Genomic DNA, 13113 nt, shown 5'->3' with positions numbered 1-13113 from the left:
TTCGTCCATGAGAGAGGGACATTTCTATTCTTCTTTTATCCAACCCCGATACACACACACATCCACACAAACACACATTAGGTTTGAGAGGCTGGAGCAGAGGGCAGCCGCAATGCAGGGCCCAAACCTATTAGTCGTCTTCTTTTGTGTGTACGTTTTTGTTCTCTGCCTGGTCCCAGATCAGTTTCTGCTGTATAGCCAACTCCGATGTTTGTTCACATGCCAAACTTGGCACGACAATGACCTTAAGAGTTTTCAAGAAAAGCACAAACAAATTTGACTCATTTTGTGGTTATCTGCGGCTTACATTATTGTATTTTATTTTCTGGAATGTATGTTTCATCATGACCTCAAACCGTTTGAAAGGTCACTGCATGCATTTGACGTACACTGAGTGTACAGCCTATTAGAAACACCTTCCTAATATTGAGTTGCACCCCCTTTTACCCTCAGAGGTATGATGGCCCTTTTTGACACCAATGATTCTCACAGTTGTGTTAAGTTGGCTGGATGTCCTTTGGGTGGTGGACCATTTTTGATACACATGGGAAACTGTTGAGCGTGACAAAACCCAGCAGTGTTGTAGTTCTTGACACAAACCGGTGCGCCTGGCACTTACTACCATACCCCGCTCAAACGCACTTTGAAAAAATATTTTGTCTTGCCCATTCACCCTCTGAATGGCACACACACACAATCCATGTCTCAATTGTCTCAAGACAAAAACATCCTTCTTTAACTTGTCTCTTCCCCTTCATCTACACATATTGAAGTGGATTTAACAAATTACATAAATAAGGGATCATAGCTTTCACCTGTATTCATCTGGTGAGTCTACAGTGCCTTCAGAAAGTATTCACTACAAAGATACAGGGATCCTTCCTAACTCAGTTGCCAGAGAGGAAGGAAACCGCTCATTGATTTCACCATGAGGCCAATGGTGACTAAAAGAGTTAGGGTATAATGACTGTGATAGGAGAAAACGGAGGATGCATCAACAACATTGTAGTCACTCCACAATACTAACCTAATTGCAACAAGGCACTAAAGTAATACTGCAGAAACATTTTGAAAATCAATTACATTTTTGTCCTGAATACAAAGTGTTATGTTTGTGGCAAATCCAATACAACACATTAATGATTACTACTCTCCATATTTTAAAGCATAGTGGTGGCTGCATCATGCTACTGTATGGGTATACTTGTAATCGTTAAGGACGGGGGAGTTTTTCAGCATAAGAAAGAAACAGAATGGAGCTAAGGACAGGCAAAATCCTAGAGAAAAACCTGGTTCAGTCTGAAATGTTTAAAGAATAATGGTGTGGAAAGCTCTTTGTGACTTACCCAGAAAGATTCACAGCTGTTATCACTGCTATAAAGGTGCTTCTACAAAGTATTGATTCATGGAGTGAATACCGATGTACAATTTCAATACATTTGCAAACATTTCTAAAAACATGTTTTCACTTTGTGATTATGAGTTATTGTGTGTAGATGGGTGAGAAATTGGTTTATTTAATACATTTTGAATTCAGGCTGTAACACAACAAAATGTGCAATAAATCAAGGGGTATGAATACTTTCTGGAGGCACTGTATGTCATGAAAGAGCAGGTGTTCTTAATATTTTGTTCACTCAGTGCGCATTACATGCTTACCCAACAACTTACACAATACGGATGTTCTCATAACTGTCCTAATATTACACATATTATGTGTTGTGTTATGTGCTCTTAGCTGTTCGATGATGCATCTGACCTCAATAACAGTGGGTGAATCACGTCTCCAGCAGGGTACCCCATCCTCAGCTTAACATAGCATCACTGTGTATGCCAATGTATGCAATGACACTGCTAGACATATGCTGCAATCAAATGTGACATATTACATTTAGAAACACGACAAAGGACACATTGGAATAGAGTGATTTAATAATCTCTCCTTCTGGAGAAACAAACAGAGATATTAAGTATTATATATAATTGTATGTCAATTAAAACATGCAGGTGCATTTTCATCATATCAATTATTGTTCCGAAAAATGGTTGAAAATGATTAATATCGACAGCTTTAGTTCAGCTTTAGTTTAGTTCTTTCAAATAAGATATTTTGCTTGTGGAGCTTACAGACAACCCAAAACATGTTTAAAAGAAGTAACTAAATAAATATGTGTTTCGCTAAATAGATATTGGCGAAAAATCCATAGTTCAACAATTTTAACAATGCTGGTTCTATTGGAAGCTGGATTGCGTGCAGGCATGCAGACTAGACTGTATGGCCAGGACTCATTTAGGTCATTGTGTATAGGGGAGGATAGGGGTAAGTTGCTCCTACCTCTCTAAAGTTGCTTTTGTGTGTGTCTCACCAGGGAGAGAAAGCACTATGTGGGGTGGCCTCCTCAAGCACTATTGTAGTGAAGAAATACACATGATGCTTCATAGGGCACAGCCCAGGGGGCGTTTTCTGCCTCCATGCTCAATATAACAAATAAAAGACAAATAAAAAAAGAGGAGAGGCCAATGAAAACCAGGGTAGTTGTCCTTTAAATTGTTGTGCAATTCCGAGGCTATGAAGCGACTGCATGTCTTGGGATAAAAGAGAGTGATTTTGGTAGGGCAGTGAACATTGAATCACTTTCATGCCAAATTGATGGACCAGGGTATGGGCTTAGAGTTCACCCCTTGGGTATATGTGCACTGGGCTTGAAGGAGGTGTCTGGCTAATGCTTGATCAGCCACAGACCAAAAGAGTCAAGGAGTCAGAGGAATGGGGTCTGTCTCACAAACTAGCTGGCTGACCTCCAAAGACATAATAACAAGAGAATGGGCAGTCATTTAAGTCACATCACAACCTTTCAGGATTTTTGCTTCACTCCTCAATTGCCCAGAAGTCGTTTGTGGTAATTGTGAGGTAAAACTAGTGGTCATTGTGGGTAATAGTAGAGAGGAAATGTGTTGAGGTATAGCTTAAAAAGCAGGAGAAATGAGGAAAGGAACAACAACTGAATGCATTCAACTGAAATGTGTCTTCTGCATTTAACCCCTCTGAATAGGTTGTATTTCTAAGCAAACATAAGACATGTTATCCTATTACGTTATTTTCTTTGAGTTTCTAAAAGTATTCCGAATACGCAGTGTCTTCTGGCACTTGAAGTATTATCCAGATGTATTTACTTTTATTTGAAATAAACATATTGTCCTTATTGTGAAAAGAGGACCGGTAATGTTGAAGTATTTACTTCCCGTGTTCACAGTGGGTTGATACTCAGCTGTGGGGGCTGCTTTCATATTAGATATTATACTGCTGACATGTTCAAAGCGGTGTGTTGGCATAACTAATTCATAATGGATCAAAACGTCCCTTTTGAGAAACAAGCAAGGGCAATACTGTGCAATCAAAACAAATCTAGGAATAAAGAATATTGTAGTCTAGACAACATAATCAATAAAGGCACAGTCAAGTTACTTGATCCCTCTGATTGGATATTAGGTAGAGCCCAAGCCTTGACTCCTCTCTCTGATTGGGTATTGGGTGGAACCCGAGCTCTGCTCATTGGCTAATTGTCTCACTGTCCTCCGTGTGTATTTATGCCACAGAGGATAAGGCATTAATGCTGTCCAAAAGCAAATTAGTTTTTCAGGAAGACATTTTGCATTCTATTGCATTCAAGGCTTTCGAGACTCACATATAGCAAATGATGGCCCAGTTTCTATGAAATGCATACAGACACAATGATTGGGAACCTAAAATAGACACAGCCTCTCTCCATCCCTCCCCATGCCTCCCGAGTCCGTCGGAGTGTTCCAGACCATTTCTGTCTGTCCACAAAGGGAAGGAGAAACCAACCCAGGCATCATCCTCTTTTACTAGCTTCCTGCCTGCTTGTCTGTTTTCATAGAGCTCAGTGCAAGTTTGTGACTGTAAGCGAGAGAGAGAGAGAGAGAGAGAGAGAGAGACAAACAAAGAGAGACAGAAAGAGAGAGACAGAAAGAGACAGTGAGAGAGAGAGAGAGAGAGAGAGAGAGAGAGAGAGAGAGAGAGAGACAGTGAGAGAGATAAAGAAATAATCCAAGCAAGTAAATTCCGATGTTATTATTCGTTTCCATTTCATAAATATTGATCTGGGGTAAATGTTTTCTCCCCCCTCCTAAGATTAGTCCTGGCCCGTGAACCGTAGCAGCAGCATGCAATCCACGGTGGAAGATCAGACAATGGTCTGTAATTGTGTCTAATCTGTAATCCGTGTATGAGGCACTATCTTAAATCGCGACACAAGCCGAAGAATTGGCCGTCAGGAAGGAAATGAAGCTTGATACTGCTGCTGATGCGCCTGTCCTACTTTTCTGTTCCAAATCGGTTCATCTTAATGGAATAGCAATGTGCTACTCATGTCAATGAAAGCCATCCATGTTCATATTTGCTCACATGTGTAAATGCATTCTGGATAGACTGTCAATATGAGCAGATACTACATACTGTCGAGTACACACCACCTAAATAAGAGAAGCAAAACAATTCTACTCTCTCAGCTGAATAGGTGAATCATCTAACTGTATGTACATTGCCTCCAATTGCTTTGAAAAAAATGGCCAAAAAATCTATTAATTACAATTTTCAATAAACGATCATCACTCCATTAGTTTTTTCAACAACCATTGATGGTGTCCATGATGACATGTTGTATGAACCACTCAAAGGAGCACCTTCATATCCATTGTGATGAAGTGTTGAGGAGGATCATTTGCTGATAGCTACAGAATCGATGGCTGTATCATTACATCAAAAGGCCCTCTTTGTGTGAAACAGAAAGATAATCCCTAGATGTAGATAATCGAGTCCAGGACAAGCGTGTCATTATCAACATGATCTGTTACAGCATTATCAGTGTGTTTGTATCTGGGGTGCTCCATTTTTATATGCAACCACTTACATTTGTCTAGGCACTAGCCACTGTCTTTCATATATTCCTACCTCATCAGTCCACTTTTTGTTTAAACCTAACCTTTTCTGTCTCTCTGTGCTATTACACATCAGTGAAGGTCAGCACTGATTTGGGTAATCTTTCCCCACCCATTCCTGCAACCTTACCATTTACAGTTTAGTCATTTAGCAGACACTCTTATCCACATGCAGGAGCAATTAGGGTGAAGTGACTTGCTCAAGGGCACATCGACAGATTGTTCAACTAGTCTGCTCGGGGTTTATGAGCAAACAACCTGTCAGTTACTGGTCGAATGCTCTTAACCACTAGGCTACCTGCTTTCCCTATTTCATAGCTATTATCCAACTTGTTAAATATGTTAGCACTGTGAATAAACAGATACAGAAACCGGTAAAAGACATTGCAGTAATCTGGTACCTCAGGATCATTGCACCAACCCCCAGCTACTAACAAAGCTTTGATCTTTGATGCAAACAAAATGCAGCAAATTCCCAAGAGTCCTACATATGAAATTGCACCACACACGCATACATAAATATACATCTTCCTTTTGGGAAATCTTTGAAGTTCATGGCCTGGTATCTGTAGATTATTCTATAAGTATTGCTTTTACATATAATGTAGTGTGTATGCGAAGCCGCCTGTAACCCTCCTCCAGATTGGCTATGAATCATACTCCAAAACAATTCCAAGTGAACCCGTACCAATGTCTTAAAATAAAGGAGGATTCAAGGACGAGAAATGCATACTTCCACACTCACACATACTTACATTGACAACTTAACACACACATACATACACAAACACAAACACATGACACATACACTACATATGCCCACACATACTTAACATGCACACACGTGCGTACAGACCCATACACACACAGCGGACACTTTCACACTCACCATACACTGCTGCTAGTCACTTTACCCCTACCTGTACAGTATGTACAGTACATATCTACCTCAATTACCTCGTACTCCTGCACATCGACTCTGTACTGGTACCCCCTGTATATAGACATGTTATTTTCTACACCACAAATATAGCCATGTTATTTTCTACTCAATATATATATATATAGCCATGCTATTTTCTACTCAATATATATATATAAATATAGCCATGTTATGATCTATTCTATATATGTACATATATATGTACATGTTATTTTCTACTCCATAAATATAGCTATGTTATTTCTACTCCATATATATAGACATGTTATTTTCTACTCCATATATACTGTATAGACATGTTATTTTCTACTCCATATATATACAGTATAGACATGTTATTTTCTACTCCATGTAAATAGCCATGTTATTTTTCCTATTTCTATTCCTATTTTTGTCACTATTGTTTATTTCTTTAATAAAAAAAAGTTAACTTTAACTCTGCATTGTTTTAAAAGGACCTGTAAGTAAGCATCACACTGTTCCTCTACACCTGTTGTTTACGAAGCATGTAATAAATACAATTTAATTTGATTTGTATGTGTTTATGAAATTAGAAAGGATGTGGGATTGCAGAAGCGAGCTGAGTAGTGTGTGTTTGTCCCTATGAGTGTGTGTGTACCTTCGTTCATTTCTGGAAGCAGCATATAATATCTATTTACCATATATCAACTAAAGCCAATATATGAACATATTTTCACACAATACTAATTCAGCACAACTAAATAAGTTACGGGGAAGAAAATACATGGGCTTGTTATCCTCACTATATTCATTATTGAACAACATAGTACTTGTGAGTTTTGTCCCTCAGGACCCTCTTCAACCCAGTGCTAGAGCATGCTGTCTAAACATTCCCATAGCCTTGTGGGATCCTTGGCGTGCACCACAGTGAGTGAAGTAGCTAGCTAGCTAATGTGATGACCCTAGCATTTTTTAAGACAATCTGAACACACACACACACACACACATACACACACAGCGTTTCCTCCTGGAGCTAAGACAATCACCACCCACAGATCATTGCCTCTCATCATTGATCACCTTTTGGAACAGTTTAATGCTTTCATTGACACTCATTAGTTGCTTTGCACACTCTTGGCATTCTCTCAACCAGCTTCATGAGGTAGTCACCTGGAATGCATTTCAATTAACAGGTGTGCCTTGTTAAAAGTTCATTTGTGGAATTTCTTTCCTTCTTAATGCGTTTGAGCCAATCAGTTGTGTTGTGACAAGGTAGGGTTGGTATACAGAAGAAAACCCTATTTGGTAAAATACAAAGTCTATATTATGGAAAGAACAGCTCAAATAAGCAAAGAGAAATGACAGTCCATCATTGTTTTAAGACATGAAGGTCAGTCAATGGAGAAAATGTGAAGAACTTTGAACGTTTCTTCAAGTGCAGTCGCAAAAACCATAAAGCGCTATGATGAAACTGGCTCTCATGAGGACCGCCACAGGAAAGGATGACCCAGAGTCACCTCTGCTGCAGAGGAAAGGTTCATTAGAGTTACTTGCCTTAGAAATTGCAGCCCAAATAAATGCTTCATAGAATTCCAGTAACAGACATATCTCAACATCAACTGTTCAGAGGAGACTGTGTGAATCAGGCCTTCATGGTTGAATTGCTGCAAAGAAACCACTGCTAAAGGACACCAATAATAAGAAGAGATTTTGTCTTTTAAGATTCCACGCCATCCCTTTCCTGTCAACTCCTGTGTGTCTTTCTGTGTTTGTTATTGTGTGTTGTCTTGGTCTCTGTGGGAAGTATATAGCCTGCCTCCAAAATGGCACCCTGTACTTTATATAGTGCATGACTTTTGACCAGGGCCCATAGGCAGGTGACAAAAACACACTGCCTTTTGTCTCTCTCCTTTCCTCATCTGGTTGTCTGTTGAAGAGAGGTAGGTGTGTGTTTTTTATTATCAGAGGGGGAGTGGAAGGAATGCCTCATCAAGACACTTTCCGTTTATCTCCACATGTCTAGGTGTCTAGTTTAGAAAATAATAGTGAGTTCTGCCAATTCTGCCTCTTCGAACACAGGTTGACATTTGGTGAAGAACGTTATTGGTACATGCTGATCTGATTAGTTTGGAGCTATTCTTGTATGCCATTCAACAGGCCAGAACAGACTGCAGTAGACAACAGCAAAGAATAAAATATGATTAGCCCATAGCATTGTAGCGGCAGCAGAAGAAGCATCAGCAACAGTCTCAGGAATAGGCCAGGGTGGACAGTGACAGATAATGTGAGTAAATAAATAGATAAAGGGAGAGCGAGGATGAGACCGATAGCAGACAATACTTAGTCAAAACCTCCCAGAGATCAGACAGATAGCACTCTGTCTCACTACACCCCCCACTTCCCATCCTCAGCAGAGATCAGACAGACAGCATCCTGTCTCACTGCATCCCCCACTTCCCATCCTCAGCAGAGATCAGACAGACAGCATCCTGTCTCACTGCATCTCCCACTTCCCATCCTCAGCAGAGATCAGACAGACAGCATCCTGTCTCACTGCATCCCCCACTTCCCATCCCCAGCAGAGATCAGGCAGACAGCATCCTGTCTCACTGCATCCCCCACTTCCCCTCCCCAGCAGAGATCAGACAGACAGCACCCTGTCTCACTGCATCCCCCACTTCCCAAGCCAAGCAGAGATCAGACAGACAGCATCCTGTCTCACTGCATCCCTCACTTCCCCTCCCCAGCAGAGATCAGACAGACAGCATCCTGTCTCACTGCATCCCCCACTTCCCATCCCCAGCAGAGATCAGACAGACAGCATCCTATCTCACTGCATCCCCCACTTCCCCTCCCCAGCAGAGATCAGACAGACAGCATCCTGTCTCACTGCATCCCCCACTTCCCCTCCCTAGCAGAGATCAGACAGACAGCATCCTGTCTCACTGCATCCCCCACTTCCCATCCTCAGCAGAGATCAGACAGACCGCATCCTGTCTCACTGCATCCCCCACTTCCCCTCCCCAGCAGAGATCAGACAGACAGCATCCTGTCTCACTGCATCCCCCACTTCCCCTCCCCAGCAGAGAGGCTAAGAGAGGCTCCTGATAGAACCCGATCTGTGGCAGTGATGGATCCAGCCCTTCGCTTCACTGTATTATCACACCAGACCAGCTCTGTGACTTGAGATATTAATCATACAGGTGTCTGTGACAGGGACACCCAGGTAGCCAAGAGAACAGACAACCAGGTGCCTGAGAAGGCCATAGGAGATCAATGACTGAAGGGTTGCTAAGGTAAAACCAAAGAAATGGAACACAATGATGTGTCATGTCCATGTTATGGGAGAAAACAAGCTGAATTTAAGTATAATTTATTTGAAATTACTCTATTTACAGTAGATGTATTGTCAAATCAAAGGCAGTAGGGCAGAAAAAAGGACTATATTAATCTCTAATTCTCTTGTTTGCTCTCAGAATGAAAGGAGGAAAGAGAACATGTGTAGTGGCGTTCATTGGGGCTCTTATCAGACTGAATTTCAGGCATTTTAGTTTCTTCAATCCCAGTCATTAAAAAATGATAAACTATAACACAGCTATAATTAGCCACCACAACCCACATAAATATTTCCCCCTCTGATTATGAACAAACAGTCCAGCTAGCAGCATTCTCAAATGAACTTAGTAAACACTGTACTCCTAAATGGTCCAACTCTCATTCATGAGTTTGTTTCATTAGCTAGCTGTTTTATATATTCTGTGCAGAGAAACAGAGAGAGATTTCTTAATTTGCTGAAAATAGCAGTAGCAAGAATTAGGAAGCTGTCTTTAGATAACAATACTATGGTACTATAATGTTATTGATTAATAATTTGTTCAACAATTACACATTAGAATACAGTATGTTGGCTTCACATAAGCCCATGACTTGGGTTTATTTCTTTCCCCTGTGAGCAGTTTGCTTTTTGAGGCTGACTTGTGATAGAACACTAACATCCAAAATGTCTTCCCCCTGAGAAGGAACCTCTAGCCGGGGCGCCAGGCTGGTTCTGCTCTCTTGCCAACTCCATATGAAATCATCCTGCATTAACATATGTGGAACCAGGCTAGTGAACCTCTTACCTCTGCCACCAACTAATTTACATCCAAATAGCCAATTAGCTCCTCCATTTTACCAGTACGTCCCAGGTTACTCCAGGTGTAATGGCCTTCTGTTTTGGGATGGGAGCCATGTCCAACAGACGATGGAGGTGGCCAATGTGTGTGTGTGTGTGTGTGTGTGTGTGTGTGTGTGTGTGTGTGTGTGTGTGTGTGTGTGTGTGTGTGTGTGTGTGTGTGTGTGTGTGTGTGTGTGTGTGTGTGTGTGTGTGTGTGTGTGTGTGTGTGTACGTGTGCGCGTGCGCGTGCGTGTGTGTGTGTGTACATGCGTGAATGCGAGCCTTGGTCCTTTTGTTTGTGTGTGTGGCCTATTTCATTCCCACTCCTTCAGTCACACACCAGGTGGTTTGGTTCCATTTGAATTGCCTTGTATTGACAGACTGTGTCTTGATCTGGGGCCTTCAGAAAGAGGAAAGGACAGAACCTTGGCGAACTATAGATTTACAGAGAGAAACTTAGGGTACATCCCAAATGACATACTGATGGCATACTGCACTGGCACTGCTGTCTCTCCCCTAGGGAATGTCCTTGTATGTCAAGTTATGTCAAACCCTTGGAGGGAGGTTCAGGATAAACTTAGCTATGTTGATGAGTCATTGGGTGATGTCTCAATGTTTTACTTCATTATCACTGCGTTTTGCTTTTTCATTTGGTCTCTGCAGTTATATTATGACTGTTTTAGTGGGTCTCTGTCTCACTTCATAAATAGATACATTGTAGTTTTGAGTGTATCTCAATCTCCCAACTACCAGTGCAAAACAATGGGTAAATGTTGTTTCCTCACAGGCTGAATGAATAAAGTATCATAGAGAATGTTTCGTCATCATTTCTGAGTCATCCTTTCATTGACAGACGGTTCTGTATGGCTCATCTGGAAGAGCATGGTGCTTGCAATGTCAGAATTGTGGGTTCAGTTGGTTCTTCAAGGCAGAATGGTCCTTCCTGTAGCTGTCTAAGCTATCAGAGAGTATTAAGCAATAATTTCAGATTGATCCAGTTGTTGCCAGCTGTACAGTACAGTATATTATCTCTGTGAATGCAAGTGTGATAAATATAGCTGTTGTTAAGGTGAAATGATAGCTCCTTAACACAGCTGTGTCTGAAGGCCCTAACTGAAGAGAGACTACTAAATATTGCACTGTACAGATCGGTTCTATTACTGTTGTATCCCCCCCTCCCCATTCCCCCCTGCCATCGTACCTTTAGGTTATTATGGCATCAATTTAGATGTTCTAAGAAAATATATTGCTTCCCACCTCGCCTCTTCGATACTGAAATGGGTTGGAGGTTGATAGTAGGGAAGGAGATGTGAGGGGTAGACGAGGGTAATCCCTTTCCATATATGCGACTCGACTCTGTCATTTCAATTTTGCAATTTCATAGTCATCCAGGTCTTTCACCTGTGAAAATTGCTACTTTTGAAGTCTGAAGTAAGAAAGAGTTTCCATGGCGGAACTTACATAAATGTTTTATAAGGTTGCCAGATAATGATAATTGACAAGGTGGTGGGTAGATTCCTCTTGAAGAATACTGGTTGCAGGTGGAATAAAGATGGCTGGTCGGGTAATGTTTTTGACAGGCCATGGAAGCCATTTTGACTGCAGTCCTGAAATAGAGATTGCATTGGAAATAGGATCAGCCTGAGATATAAGTATCACAACAATGTAACCAATTGATTTTAGAGGAGACTGTACCTACTACATCTGCTAAAAATCATAGACGAGGACATTTGACTGAACTTTTACAAACTAATCAACCAGTAGGAATACTCCAGATTCTTTATATTTTATTAAACTACTGTGAAGCTGTGTTTGAAACATACATCTAAAACTTGATCAAATTAATTACAATGATAATTGTCTCTGAAATGACGGTCGCAGATTGTCCTTAAAAGTGACAAATCAGTCACCACTCACTAAATCATTTTGAATAGTGTGCCCTACATTTGGAATCAAACACTGTTGGTCTGAGACTGAGGATGGCCTAGATTCATGCTGGTGCTTTACAATGATTGAAGATTTAACTTCAACTAGCTTCTGAACAAACACAGACACATACATTGACAGAAGACCTGACTTCAACCACAAGCTCTAATCATTTCTTTTCCATATTATCGTATTTTATCTTCTGAATAATTGCATGAGGCAGTCTGGAGTCACACAGTCACACAAGGGTCTGATACGATAACGTTATTGTCCATTTACATGGATATTATTTTTGTGAAGTCAGCATTCAAATACACTAAACCAATACAATATAATACAACAATACCAGGAGGAATATACTGTATCTTCATCAACAAGTTATTATCTTCATTGTTTAGTGATCACTCATTTCTGTGAAAAAGCAGATGAGCAAACTTTAGACAGGTAGTCTGGTGCAAAGGTCCTACGCCTGACAACAGTAGCGTCCATAGCTTTTGGAGAGAAAAAATATCAATAACCAGCAAAAAGTCAATAGCCTAGCTCTCCCTCACCCTGAGAGACCTTGGAGGGTGTTTGTAGTCAACACTCTGTTTTTTTTTCTTCCTTTGCCGTTTCTGAAGGTTGTGTCTACACACACACACACACACACACACACATACTTGTGCATCCCTAGGTCCATCTCGAGTCTCTGCATTGCAGTAGGAAATTTCATCGGGGGTCTGTTAGCCTTGAGTAAATAATTGAAGATAGATAACCACATAGGCTTAGTGACACTCCAGTCTCCTACCAAATACTGCAGAGAGTTAGAAAGAGTAGGTTATCAGGGGATGTAAGCATCAAGCGTCTCTGACCTAGGATTAGGTGCTCCCAGTAAATGTAATATTATTAATAGTCTTCCTAAAAACCGATCTTAGATCAGCATGCTTGATTCATACAGCCCCATATCTCAAACCTGAATTAGCACACTTATCGTGCTTCCAGGTGCCTGGAATGCTGTAGCTTCTTCCTTTTTAGACATAGGTCATCGTTGTTTTATTTTAATAACTTCAGAAGAGTTTAGGAACTGGTGCAACACGAGTCAAACTGTTGTCCATTATTTTTCCTGTTCATCTGTGACAGAGAATGCTTAGCTTTCATTGAGCATCTCCTCAGCAACCATTCAGGGTTG

At 40.9% G+C, this 13113-nt stretch overlaps 1 protein-coding gene across 33 annotated transcripts in view; it reads left to right on the top strand.

Moving 5' to 3' along the window:
* LOC109878858 (neurexin-1a) overlaps positions 1 to 13113 on the top strand; it is a 586328-nt gene that overhangs the window by 489611 nt on the left and 83604 nt on the right. The gene's annotated exons all lie outside the window — the stretch shown is intronic.

This window comes from Oncorhynchus kisutch, linkage group LG25, assembly GCF_002021735.2.
Source record: "Oncorhynchus kisutch isolate 150728-3 linkage group LG25, Okis_V2, whole genome shotgun sequence".
NCBI lineage: Eukaryota > Metazoa > Chordata > Actinopteri > Salmoniformes > Salmonidae > Oncorhynchus > Oncorhynchus kisutch.
This window is presented reverse-complemented; position numbering and strand designations above follow the sequence as displayed.